This window comes from Haemaphysalis longicornis, unplaced genomic scaffold (genome assembly GCF_048455015.1).
Source record: "Haemaphysalis longicornis isolate Haplotype H1 unplaced genomic scaffold, Haemaphysalis longicornis Haplotype H1 scaffold_81, whole genome shotgun sequence".
In the NCBI taxonomy this organism is placed as follows: domain Eukaryota; kingdom Metazoa; phylum Arthropoda; class Arachnida; order Ixodida; family Ixodidae; genus Haemaphysalis; species Haemaphysalis longicornis.
Genome location: NW_027526449.1, coordinates 958895 through 972864, shown reverse-complemented (window position 1 = coordinate 972864; position 13970 = coordinate 958895). Strand labels below are relative to the sequence as shown.

The following is a 13970-nucleotide window of genomic DNA, read 5'->3' as shown; positions in this document are numbered from 1 at the left end:
ACTTCCTAAGCTGGTGTTATTACGGCTGGAACCACGTCCAGTAGCGTCCGACGTCTGGCCTCTGTGAAACTGGCTTTTCGAGGCTCTCCTTGGAGGCTCGTAAAATTCACATGCGATCACTACGTCTAGGTCTTCCAATCCGCTTCGACGATTGTCGGAACTGGGACCTGGCCTGCCACACTTAGAAAAATTTTCATTCACTTTCGTCACATTGCGACAGTCTTGCGCGCGGTGTCAAGGACGATCGCATAAAAAAAACATTTCTGTGTTGCCTTTCCCGGCGCGTTTTCCGGCTCCAACTGACGTCCGGCGCGTCAGTTGGAGCCTCCCTAAGTTCACTATGTTCTGCGCCTCCAGGAAACGGTGGGTGACGTGGGCCAAGACACTCAGAGTGGCACACCCGCGTTCCGTCAGGAAGACCACGAGTTTCGAGTGGCAGCAACAGTACAATTGCTCCGGGATTACCAAATCGCGGACACCTTCGTAGGTTTTCGAAATATTGGCCATTTCCCCCTACTGGTCGAAGTAACGCGAAAGCCTCGCGCAAACCGCCTTCCCGTCACGCCGTCTTCGGCCCGGGTATTCTGAAACTTCTCCTGATACCCCGTTTTCCTGACTATGAACCGCTGGAGTAATGCTTTCTTGACCTTGGTGTAGTCAAGCCAGTCCTCTGCAATGATGCGGCAAACGCCGTCAGAGCTTTCCCGGACAAGCACATATTGAGGCCCACGGCCCATTTCTAATGCGGCCACCCCTGCCCAGTCGCCACGGGCAAGAAGCGCTGCAAGTACGCGTGTAGATCGTCGCGTCTTTCATCGAACACAGGTAGGAGCTTCTGCGGATTCACGATGGGTACATTTGAGATGGTTTCGTTCCTGGCAGCAACAGCGGTGGGGTTTTGCGACCCTAACTGAAGACGAATCTTCAACTCCAGGATTCGCATTTCTCACTCGGCAGCTTCCTTGGCTCTCTTGGCTTCTGCCCTAGCTCTTTCGGCGGCTTTTTAGCTCTGTCGGGAGCTTCTCGTTCCCCTTTTTCCAATTCTGCAGCCTCTCGAAGTGCTTCTCTCCCAGATGCCTCTGCTGGATTCTCCGCCGCTGGGTGTCGATCGAATGGCGAAGTTACAGTCCTGAGAGACCTAGCTGCGTCCCGATCACTACTAGCTTCTTGACATACATGTTAGAGTCTTCAATGACATATTCTCACAGTATTTAACTTTTCTGCTGATGTTACGGGTGGGATTCGTGCAGGCTCCGCACGGCCTGTATGAAGAGGCCAAGGACCACGTAGGCAGAGAGAGTAACGTTGGTTGTCACACTGACGTCTATATTAACAAGATGAAGGACGTGCACAAGACAGTAGACGGGGGGATGTTATAGACAGGACCGTTTTGGTTCACATGGAAGCACAGCCAACCATTCGAAGGTACACAGTCTGGCAGTTCGGAAAGTCCCAGGTCGATCTGGGGTAACGTTCCGTTGCGATGTCTTCCAGCGGCATCGACAGTAGTAACGGCAGGGAGCAATAGCCAGAACAGAGCGTCAGCATTGGTGACCCAGCACCAGAATGACGGGGCTTAGGCACGCTGTCGAGCCTTGGCGGAAGGTTGCGACGGTCTTCTTCAAGGTGGCCCGTGGAGCAGGGGTCCCACGGGGTCGTTCCCACGTAAATGCGCCCTGTTCCGCCGCTTGGCTTCAGCCGTCATCGTTACAGCTTCCACAATCACTCACGCGTGGCTCCTCGTCCTTTTCGTCGTCACTGTAGCTCCCGCTGGCTCAATTGTGGGGTTTATCGTTCGCGTGGACATTCACCACATTGACTTTTGTACAGCCAAATATCGCTATGAGCAGCGGAAGGCATTGCTATATTTCCTTTTTTTAAGTTTCCTTCTGTTTATTTTCCACAATTATGTAAATGTGCACCATTATAGTAAGCGAGTGCCTTTACTTTGCTCAATACTTAGTTTTTTCGAAAAGCAAAGGCTAGTGCAGAGTTCGTCCAGTTACGTCATTTTATTTGTATTTTGAAGGCTTTATTGAGGACGTTTCCGTTAATCTTCAATCTCGGGAGGATATTTGTAGAGAGAGAAGTAGAGAGAGACAGCTGTTTATTAAATGAAAGCAGAGAGGTCTGCAAGCGTGTTCCCGCCTGCATGCTATACTTCGGGGATGAAGGAGAAGGCAGTAAAGGCCCGAAAAGAAGTAGGGCAGAACGAGGGGGAAAAAGGAGAGGTTGCGAGAATAAGTGAACATGAAGTTTTGCGTGGTGACGTACAGTCCACACGATCTCACAGGTGAAGTTCTAGATTGTCTCTGCGACGCCAATTTCGTATAAATAGTCATAAAAGGCAACCAACACTTTTCCCTGACATCATGGAGAGGGCCAGGGTCCAAGGAGACATTTCAATGATATAGATCCCTAGTTGAGGCTCTCAACCTTTGGGCGAGGTGATTTATTTCCTGGATGTATGCCGGACACTCTAAAAGGACGTGCTGTTCCGGCAATCCACTATTATCCCAATATAGATTTGCTGTTAGACCGAGGCGATTGCAGTAAGAGTTCGTGAGTGCTGCGTTGAGGCGCAACCGGTGGTGAAGCGTTTCAAGCCCGCGCGAAATCCGCCCTGGTAGCCGCATTCTGAGTCAAGAGCCTATATGATGCATGAAAGCGTGTCGAGTTTCAGGAAAAGACCAGATGCGGTTTTGTTCCGCTGCGGTAAACTCCTTCGCTAGCGCTGCGGCGTCGTGCTCCTCGTGCTTTGTAAACAAAATCCTGTGAACCATGTAGGGTCACTCGGTGACCGGCGACGTAGGCGAGATGGTACAGGTAAGTGACTTCACGGGATACATGCTGGTAAAGGATGAACCAGCTGGCACGCCGTAAGGTTTGCAACGCCTCCTTCGAGTCCCTGAATATAGCCTATTCTCCTGGTGGGTGACGAATGTTGCGCAGGGCTTGTTTAGGTGCATGGAGCTCTGTAGACGTGGATGAGGTTGTGCGTTCAAGGCGGTAGGACAAGCTGGCACCGGTTGACGAAATGATGACGCCGGATGAACTACCATGAGTCGTAGTTGAGCCGTCAGTAAAAATGCTGGCCATATGTGAATATCGGGTGTTGATGTGGTCAAGCGCGAGTTTTGGGAGCCAAAATTGTGGCAGAGTTTTTTTTATTTAAGACCAGGTGAGCTTATGTGTATGCACAGGGGTGGGAGAGTCTAGCGAGGCAAATCAGATGGCATGGTTTGTCATGCTTGAGGGGGTATAGCAACGTTTAGAAAGTTCATCGTTTCTGCGAAACTGGAATTTTCGTTGCGTTTTACAGTACGGATCAAGAAATTGGTTTGTGAGTGCAACCGATGCCTCAGGTATACTGTGTTTACTAGCGTAGTAAACCGACCTTTTTTTAGAAAATTTGGCATGAATTTAGGTGGAGGGTTCGTTATGCGGGAAAAAATTGAAAGAGATTTCTAGAAGTTCAGTTTTCATTCAATTAAGTTGCTAAGAGAAGCACTGTTGGAGCGTTACTTAGCAAAACACCTGCGATTATCAGTAGTTTCCTGGCGGAACAGCAGGCAATACTATTTTTACCCGTAGACGAAATTTTGTGAAGTTCATCATTTCGCGTTTGCGATATCCTTTTCTAGGGCACATTTGATACGTGTTTTTTTCTGGTTAGGGATGATCCAGTGCACACGAAAGAGGAAATATGAGCTTTCAGTTTAAAATCGCCGGTCGGGTATGCAACGTGCTTTTATACGTTTCATCGGGAGATCCGCTTCAGATAACGGAGTACTAACCTAGTACTGAACTAGTACGAAATAGTCCATAATTAGTATGAAACAATTATAAACTATTGTTGGGTGGGGTCGAAATTTGTCGCCATTATGCCGCCTCAGCTGCAGCACGGTCACCGTGTAACGTGTGAGTGAGGAGGAGAAACGTAGGAAAAACTCCCGCATGGTCGTTGCGGGAGGGCTCCATACGTACTAATTACACTTTGTGACGCAGTAGAAAGACAACGAGAAAACTTTGAATTTGTCTCCGATCTAAACATTCACGTTCGTTGGAATAACAGTTACGCCCATTTTCACGTTAGCTTCAATCTGATTCGCAACATAATGAGAAAAACGGACATATTACAGACTCAGCAGTAAATTGGTAGCACCGCAACTGGAACTCTACAGGTCCTGTTGACGCTTTTAGATAAAGCATGCCTAATCAAGCAAATAATTATGAAGCTCGGTCTTACTCTTTGGCTGCAACCGTTAAAGATCAAATAAAGAACACGCATTTCGTGCCACGATAAGGTGATTATCGTACCGATATAATTCGAAAGTAGTAATATGAACTCGAATGAGAAGAGACGCCATGAACGCGTCTTTAAATTCGGTGGTAGGGCGCTGCGTTACGTCTGGCCTAGCGCCTGGAACAGCCTTACTACTATTTAATTTAGAAAAATACAAACCACTGCCGCGGATTTGTACATGAACTCTGAGTGATCAGGGTAGCATATGTCCTCCAGGTCGCAGCATTGTCAGCGTCCGAAACCAAAACAAACAAAAAACATCTTAGAGCGGGTACAACGCACACCGTCATTAACACTTGTGGTGGGTCGTTAGATTTTACATGATTTTATTAACAATTAAAAATTGTGTTTTCGTCAACATGGCATTATCTTAGTAATGAGTGCCATTTTTTCGGCTCCCCGCCCCAGTACAGCATGCATACTACCACACGGTTTAAAGGCGGAGCAAGTGCGGAGTAGAAGTGCGCCTCTTCACCTCCGTCCGTGAGTGCACTGTTAGAGCGCTACTTAACAAAACACCTGCGATTATCAGTATTTTCCTGGCGGAACAGCAGACAATACTATTTTTACCCGTAAGACGAAATGTTGTGAAGTTCATTGTTGTCAGTGAAGGAAACAGTTTTTCTAAAAAAAAATTACCGTGAAGTATGAGCTGCGCAACAGTCGTAAGAGAGGATGCCGAACTGGCGAGTTCGGTTCCAGCTGCTGGCAGGACACGAATAGAAAAATCGTCGTGTGTTGAGATGTAGGGGGGCATGAAAACCCGGGTGGTATAATTGTATGCGCAACCATCCAGCACACAGCACTTAAGAGCCAAGGTGAAAATTCAGCGTTGGCAATGCCAATTTAAAATAGCATACTATTATAAACGCTGTATTTTTGCAATATCTGGAGCAACTAAGAGGTAATTGTTATGTGCGAGAAGGGTTTCTCCCACTATTGGATAAACATGAATCATACCAGTGTTATATAGCCAAAAATTAATAAAGAACAAATCTCAGATATATGTTTGGGGGTTACATTATTGTTTTTAGGGCTGTTTTCTTTCTGATCTGTTTTGCCGACGCGATGTCATACTGCAGCAACACAAAAATATCGTGTGTTCAATTTTGGTGGAATAAATTAGGGGGAGTAGTTGCAAACTTTGGTCAGAGCCTTGAAATCCCTGTTGGGTCTGCTTTCAATTGACATGGCTAAGTTTTTGCCAACGAAAAGTGCGCAAGTTGAAAAGGCTCCAATGGCAAACATGTTTAGCGTAAGCTGAAGGCAACATGTCTCAGGCGTATAAGCTTTCTTGTTACATACCGTACGATATAAATGTATTCCTGTACAGCGCTTACAATTTGGAACAAGCACAACGAGTAGCAGGACAAGCAGAGCTGCTAAATGTGCCACGTTTTTTGTTTAATTTTCCCCAAATAAAGTTCGACGCCAGTGCTTCTCAAAGAACGCTAACGATTGTCGCAGGGGCTAATTTTCTTCAGCCTTGCCCTGCAAAATGCTGCTACGCCCGAAACAGCAGTTTGGTTGCCGTGCACAACGGCCGAAATGAGTCCGAAGCATTTAAATGTCATTTAAATTATCTTTATTACTGGCTGGAGCTAAATACAATATCTACAAGACTAAAGCTTGCTCACCTGATTATTTCTAGTGTCGCGTAATGCTGTTACCCGATTACAAAAATTGAAGCATTGTCTGTTCCGAAAAAACAAAAAATGTGAGGGCGCATGTTCAAATAAGTTATCGTAGGCTTTATCTGCTGCATTTGAAAACTTCGGAATTGAGCTGTTTCACCTCAGAAAAAAATAATAGTATACCCCTCTAATTCTTGCTCACGCAAACATGCTCTAAAGGAGGGGTCTTTTGTCTCCTTCACAAAATCGGTGCGTACTATATGAGCCCTGAAGGTTTATTTGCGCAGGTCTAACTTACGTCAAAGTATTTTTGGACCAACGGGCGCACGGGGACGTTGATAACCGCTAATCGAACAGACCCGACCACGGTGCTTCACGGGCACCCCTCCCGCTCTATGTGCTTAAGGCAGTGAGCGCAGTGGAGTTAGTGTAAACATTTATTTGTCCAAAAATGGAAGTCAGGGAAGGGAAGACTTGAATAGAGGCCCGCTCACCCCTCAGTCGGAAGCCAGGAGCACTTCTATCCTGTTGGTGGCTTCGGCTATCTGGACCAGACAGACCTGATCTCCCGGGTCCAAGCTGAGCAGCACGGTCTCCCATTTCTCAGAGCTTCTAATGTTTATCACTAATTTCTGACCTTTATTGCTGTGATTTGTGTGCCCTGCTGGGGCAAGCCCAGACCCCATGTTGTGTAACCCGGAGTGTTATGCCCGGAGTGTAACGCCGGAGTGTAACCCGGAGTGTAACGCCGGGTAGCAGCGGTTGTACAACACCAGGTTGGTGAAGGTATTTGTTTTGAGAAGACGCCAAGTCACTGCCTGCTATCTGGACAGCGTTTTGACCTCTGCAGGCTTTTTCGCCCTTCTCAGCCTGCAGAGAGTTAACACTTTCATGTGGGGGACAGGCCTGTCCCTGTCCGAGCGGAGGAGCGAGACTGCGTCGAGGATGTTGATCGCATCGGCCCTGCCGGTGAAGCCTCAATCCGCGTCATGCGCATTCTCGTTCCCCGGGAGGCGAGAGTCAGCTGAGGCCTATATGATTTGGATTCCCCGGCCTCGGTCTCCATAATAACGGCCCGATAGCGTTTTGAGATACTCAGATGATATGCGTCCCCTCAAATAACCTACAATTGCTGGCTTGGAGTCGCTTACTGTGAATATGGTTTGGGAGGACGAGAACGCTGTGACTGCGACGGCCGTATCTTCCCCGACCCCCGGTGATGTTGTGGGGCCCTGACCAGAGGTGCATTAATGAACCTGTTTATCAACCACCGAAATCCCATGGTGTTGCGACCTCTATAGTAAGCAGCGTCTTTCTAAACCACGTCCTCGAGGTGTGCGAACCATTTGTGAATTGATTGAGTCCTGGCCTGTCTGCGTTCCGTATTGTGGTCGGGGTGAATGTTTCTTGCTAATGGTGGGATGTATATATGTGCTAAGATTCTTGCCGGAATGTCGTATTTCTCTCTCAGTCTGCCTTCGTAGTTAATGTGCAATGTTTTGGCGGATGTGTCGGTCAGGACGGCTGCTGCAGAGCCTTTCCCACTGCGCTCTGTGCTTCTACCAGCTCTTCAAGCGTGTTGTGTAGTCCTAGTGGTTCAATGCGCTCGTCGGAGTTCGTAATTGGTACGCCGATTGCCCGCTTGTAAACTCGTTTTTTACAAAAGCACTCGTCTCCATGAAGGTTCAGGAACGGAGCTACGTAGGTTAGCCGACTCAGGACGAAGCCTGCAGAAGACTCGTTATGGTGTCTTCATTCATTTCGTGGTGCCCGTTGGCTATTCGCCAAATGAGGCGGGTTTAGTACATACTTCTTTCGAGTTAACGGATTGTCTCAACTTCGTGACCGCTCTCCTGAAATTTCCTGAAAGGGATGGGTCGCTTCCAATTAGTTTAAAGCTGAATTCATGGTTTTTGAGAGGGTGCTTCTTTTCTTTTTTGTCTATCGTGCGTCGGCCGGTGAAGGACCAGTTTCCATTTTTGTGGAGAGCAGTGTGAGCCTTTTGGTTTCATGTACGCTTCTACTGTGTTTATTGCCCCCTACATTATAATCTGCAGGTGACCGCCACTGCAGCCAGCGTCCCAGAGGGTAACGTCAGCATGCAGGCTCTGATTTGATTGGTGAATTTTCTCCAACATTTCCGGTGAGTAGATCATAGCGACGTTTAATAAGAAAGGCGAGAGGACTGAGCCTCGCGGCGTGCCTGTATTCCTCATCTCCAACTCGCCATATTCAACAACCCCCTACCGTCAGGGTGGCCATCCTGAGAGATAAAAAATCCCGGATGTAGTCGTACATCTTTTGACCTAATTATAATTTGTATAAATTTCCTAGAATTGCATTGCGTTTTACTTCATTTAATGCCTTTGTGAGGCCAAGCCCTACAATGGCCATGGTGCATAGTGGGAGCATCCTGAGTCGATAGTTTGGACCTAAAACATATCATAATAGAGTCCCTTCTCATCCATGTACCACAAGAAGTAAGCGAGGTGGACGGCCGGTTACGTTAATTCGGGGAGAATGTTCTGAGGCAATGTAAAGAAAGCTATGGGTGAAGGGGAAAGGGTTGCTAGCTGCTCTCCGTTAGTGTGCCGAAGTAGTTCCCAATAAATTGTTTTACGTTTCCGTTTCGGCGTGACAGATACGCATTTGATACAGTTCATTAATTCGCATCAGTGTGGTGATCGTGCAGGCATATTGGCTTCTTCTTCGCGCCGTCTTCACAACGACAGTCCAACGCTTTGACTGGAGAACACGCACCAACCGTGGAATACCGCACATATCTGCATCGTTCAGAAGAGAAATGAATTTTCTGAGGGCTGCAGTTTTGATGGCATGCGCTAATTTGTAACATGTTGTGGAGCTGACAGTTGGGCAGCAGCCCCGACATGTGTAGCGTAGTCACGTAGCGCGGCAGCAGTACACCGAAACAGCAGCGCGCGCACACGCTTACGCACGCAGCCGCTCACACCGGCGAACTGGCTAACAAGGAATTGAGGAAACGACGGAGTCCTGGTTTCATCATTCTCACTTGGGCGTACTTTTTGCAAACCACTTCATTCGTTTGTGCTGACTTATTTTGCTTCTCAGGCGTCTTAAAAATCTAATGAGGAGAATGAAGCGGCGAGCCGCCGAAGGCCGTCGATGAGGGTGCCATGTTATTTTCTCAAAAGAAACTATGGAGCGCCAGTGGCAAGAGCCGGAACCAAAAAATTCTAAAAATAAAAAAATATTGCTTTCTGTTTCATATATTCGTCCTAGTAATTTGTGACATTATCAATTCACTGATAAAACATAAGAACTAAACGTTTTTGAAATGCTCAGGTGACCGCTATCCTTTTATTTCGGTTGAACTACGCCCGGGTGCGCAGTGAAACGGCGTGGTTCGGCTTTGCAACGTTGCCCGCTGAACAGTGGAAAATCCAAAACAGCCAAGGTCACGAATACAGAGGCAAGGAAGATAGAAACGAATAAATGGAGAGAAAAAATGGAAGCTAAAACGTCGTTAGAGCTCTACAGGGGGGAGAAACTGCACATCAGAAAGGAAAATTTCTACGATAATTCCAAGGGGAGTGTTTTGCTGTTTGAGGCTGGAGCAGGTCGCTTGCGAACTAAGAGCTTTGTGGGGAAGTATTGACAAAATGATGGGGTATGCGTGGTCTGCGGAAAAGAAACAGAAGCTGTGCGGCGCATAGTGTTAGAATGCGACGGTTTCCCTCCAAATATACATGAGGGAAATATTCGGTTTCCACAAGCACTAGGATTTAAGGGTAGCACACAGCGAATAAACTTCAAGGCTGTCGAGGCGACGAAAAGAAGATTAGTCTGCTAGTGAACGAAGAGCAGAAAGGGGAATATTGCCTAGGATGGCTACCAGGTGTAACCAAAAAAATACGTATTTTGTACGTAATAAGTGTTTTTGTGCCTGCCCTAAGAGCAGCGCTAGTATTAAACGAAGATGACACGTAATCCCCCCTCTATAAAGGGGATTTCAATAGCAATCATCAATCATCATCACCATGCATTGCCACACAAAGTTGTCCCCGAGTAAAGGTGTAGTGTTTTGCCTGGATTCGGGATCATGATAACCTTAGCGGTCTTCCGCCGCCTGGGGATTTTGCCCTGCTTCCAGCATTTGTTCAGATACCTTACGAGAACATCGATGGAGTGGTGTCCCAGAGTCCTCAGCATCTTGTTCGTCATTTCGCCCGGCCTCCTAGCGCAATCAGTGCGGAGATCCTGTACGGATCCCCGCACATCTACCGTAGTGAAAGGGCAATCGAGAATATCATTCGAAGCTACCGGTAATGTTTTAAGTTATTCTTTTGGATTTGTAACGATGTATCTGCAAGAGATTTCTTCGATTAGCCCGTCGTGCGTTCCCCGGTAGGCACGTAAAATTTGACTGAGATTGTGCTTCTGTGTGGAGCGGACGTACTCACGAGACCATTCCGGACCCGTCGGCAGGGTCGCCAGTTAAGTGGCAGCGCCTATTTGTTCGCTTTTACTCACGGGCGTATAGTCATCTCATAGAAAGCTTCACTAAAAAATCACAAAATGTTTCAGGGCTTCCATTTTTTCATAAAAGGCAGCCTTTATTTCCCCTTAAAACGTGTCTTTGTTGAGAAGTGAAGCCCAAAACAATTGGTGTAATATTGGTGTTTGTAAGCCGCCTTTCCCACATCATGAAGCCGAGAGAAGCATGGTTATCTACGGAGGGAGTGTGGTTACAGCTCGTGCTTCATACTCCTGTTCACCGTCGCCGCCTCTGTCACGAGCCTTCACACGAGTATTCAAGCCTGTTTCACATGAATCCTCCTCTATCCCCCTTCCTTGCGATCCGCGCTCCCGACTTTTAGTCCGAAAATCTCTTCTGATAAGGGACACACGTGCCCTAATTCCTCCGTGTGTCTGCTCTCTTCCCCCTAATCTTCCCCGGGTGGAGAAATTTTCTCTCAGGAGGCTTCGATCTATGAAGGCCTTCACCTTTAGTCACTTGGACTTCGTGGCACTTACAAAAGACGACCCAGGAACATGTCCCAAGTGTCCGGCTCCGGCGGCTCAAGCTGATACCAAACATCTTTTGTGGACATACGCGGAAACACGGACAGCTCGAGACGACGCGCTCAGAAACGTGGGTGTGCGGTGGGATAAACCGGGTGACTAAAAACTGCAGGGTGCTGGTAAATAGATACTGCAGGTCGCTCAGAGGGTTTCTGCACGCAACTGGACTGCATACATAGTCGTAGACTCGAAAACCTTATGGTTTCCTTACTATCTGTGTGTTTTGCAGCCTCTATATCTCTCTCTTAATTTCCTACTTTCCTCCCAGTCTGTTGCTCTCCTACTTTCTTCTCTTCCCATCTTTACACCTCCTTTCATATGCCGCATGGCAGAAACACGAAGTAAAAGAACTTTTTCATACCCTTAGTAATCAAACTCCCGACCGTTTCGTTCCGTTCAGTTTCAATGCGGTGAATGGAAGTTATCCTCCAAATGCCAAGTTTTCATCCCAGTGGTATCGCTGGAGCGATGATTTAGAAGACCTGGTGTTATTTGTCTGATCTTGCTTACGGCGAATTTTAAAATCCCTGATGTTTTGAAAGATATTTACACTAATATTTTGTATACGCACACACCATTCTACAGGTTTTAAATGCTCATTGTTATTGCATTTATAACAAGAAAACGAGCATCATTCTACCCTTCATAAAGGCGAATGTAGAAAAATTTTTGAGTTCGTTCTTAGACATTCGTACGAATAATATTTTCCCGAACAAATCCCGGTTTCACAAATGTAATGGAATTCCTAAAAGCAATTTCAATAGATTGGTAATTCTGAACTGGGAACTGAGGAAGGGTTTTTTGTTATTGATTTATTTCAAATACCCTCGGGGCTGAAAGGCATTACAGAAGGAAATGGGCACAAAACTAAAAACAAAACTTTTACAGAATGCAGAGGGAATGGCATCAAGTAGCAGTTCCTAAATAAATACTTTTAGCTAACAGGCTTTTGTGCAAACAACAGAAGGGGAATTGTGAAATGAAATTAGTCCGAGGAAGGGAAAACTAGAAGAGGGTAAACAGTGGACAGAAAAATGCAATAGCAGGCACTGCAATAGTTTTGGTAACATAAACTGTGCGGAATTAGCCAACGCACTTTTGAAATGTAGGGATTTTCTATGCCGGTGATGCAAGAAAGTTGTTCCAACCCTCAGAGTACCATTATGAAAGAGTGAGAGAAAGTGCAAGTCCTTATCATTCCCATAAGTCAACCCGGCCTTTTGGGTATAATCCAAGCGAGATTCGTTATAGCTAGAAGGCAAGATAAGACCATCCCGCGGCGATGGTTTATGAAAGAAAATGAAACAAGCGGAAACGTAAAATTTTACGACAGGATGAAAGTGAAGGATAATTACCGCTAGGTTTCAAGGCTGATTAACAGATTATGAGAGTCCGCAGTGCCGCGCACAGCTCCGTTCCCACCACAAAAGACGGTTTTTAACCGAAACAGGCCACAAGTACTAATAATGTTCAAAATTCTCGCTACAGCGGCGTGCTAAGGGCAGGAGTGACGTCATATGAACCACTGCTGAAAAGATTCTTTGGAGCTTGTTAACTGCCCATTAGTATTAAATTGATGCGACCAAACCAATCTAGAGGTCCCACTACAATTGTCCAGTAATGTGTCTTAGCGATGGGTTGGTTCATCGGCCTCCAATCGCACAAACGAAATCGAGTGACGTCATGCAAAAGCTGCCGGAAATTGACTATGGAGTCACTAATGCTTCCCATGTTTTCTTTGATGTCTTCATTATTTATTCAACGTTTGCGATAAAACAGCCATTGTTGTTATCTGCACAAAGCCGCCTTTCTAATAAACAAAACTTGAATTTGGTCTTCATGGTGTCTTTAGGATACCTTGAAGTAGCTTTCTGCTCATAATCTCGGCTTTCCATCGATATTTGATATCATCGCGTTACTTTCTTGGGAATGTTTCGTTTAATTAAGTGATGTTTGCACCACTGTTAGTCCGGCTAATGATGCACTTCTGCCGACTTTGATAAGCACGAGAGCCGCGGGAACCTACTACCATGGCCATTGCTCAACTAGCCTAACATTGCTATCGCGTTAAAAGTGCCATGCTTATATGACACATAAATAAACAACCAAAAGAAACCATGTTTGTGCCTTGCCTGTTTTTTGTGCTGTTTCTCAAAGGCGTTAGTAGCAAAGTTGTAGTGTAGGGGTTAGGGTCTATCAGCTTTAAGATTTGGAAAAATTCATTACTGCAGTACGGCGGGAAAATTTTCTTGAGAGCTTTTAAACTTCGATGGGAACTTTACAACAATCTTATAACTTGCTGCTCCTGCAAAGTGTTTAGGTTAGAAAGTGTTTACAGCAAATGTTTCCACCAAGACGTAAAAACATCAAAAATTTGTGTCGGACACCCGTATCTTTTTCATTATTGTGCACGCAAAATGGGGGGCTTGCTGATAAGCGCTTACCATTGGGAACGAGCACGGCAAGCAATAGGATTAGCAGAGCAAATAAAAACGCAATGTTTTTCATCCTGTCGAACTGAACTGTAACTCTAGAGCTTTCAACTAAATCGCAAGGACCTTGAAGGAGCTGTATTTATTCAGGCGTACCTTTTGAATCACTTTTGCGTCTTTAGAAATAGCCTGTCAGTTCTTGTGCACAATGGTTCAAATCACTCCAGATCTTTAGAAAGCCAATCGTCTTATTTTTATTTTTGGCTCGAGCTGGAAAATAACAATGCCTAGTAGACTAGGTCTGCTGTGTTGCTTTCTTCAGTTTCCTCGCAATGCTTTCACTGGTTTCATAAAACCAAAGGCAGGCATTGGATCTATAACGTAAAGAACTACGAGCCCGCACTGAAATGTGGTTTCGGGTATTTTTCGTGCACTATTTAGATACTTCAAACTTTAAGCGCCATATATCAGGAAACAAAATAATGTATCCGTTCCAGTTAAGCAGCTGCCATCACAGGAATTTAGCTACTTATA

The 13970-nt window shown here is 46.1% G+C and overlaps 1 long non-coding RNA gene across 1 annotated transcript in view; it reads right to left on the bottom strand.

The window, feature by feature from the left end:
• Positions 1 to 13556, bottom strand: part of LOC144150946 (uncharacterized) — a 43662-nt gene extending 30106 nt beyond the window's left edge. Inside the window, exon 1 of the long non-coding RNA XR_013318586.1 lies at positions 13449 to 13556. This is a non-coding gene — a long non-coding RNA (uncharacterized LOC144150946). The remainder of the gene's footprint in view (positions 1 to 13448) is intronic.
• Positions 13557 to 13970: the final 414 nt, after the last annotated feature.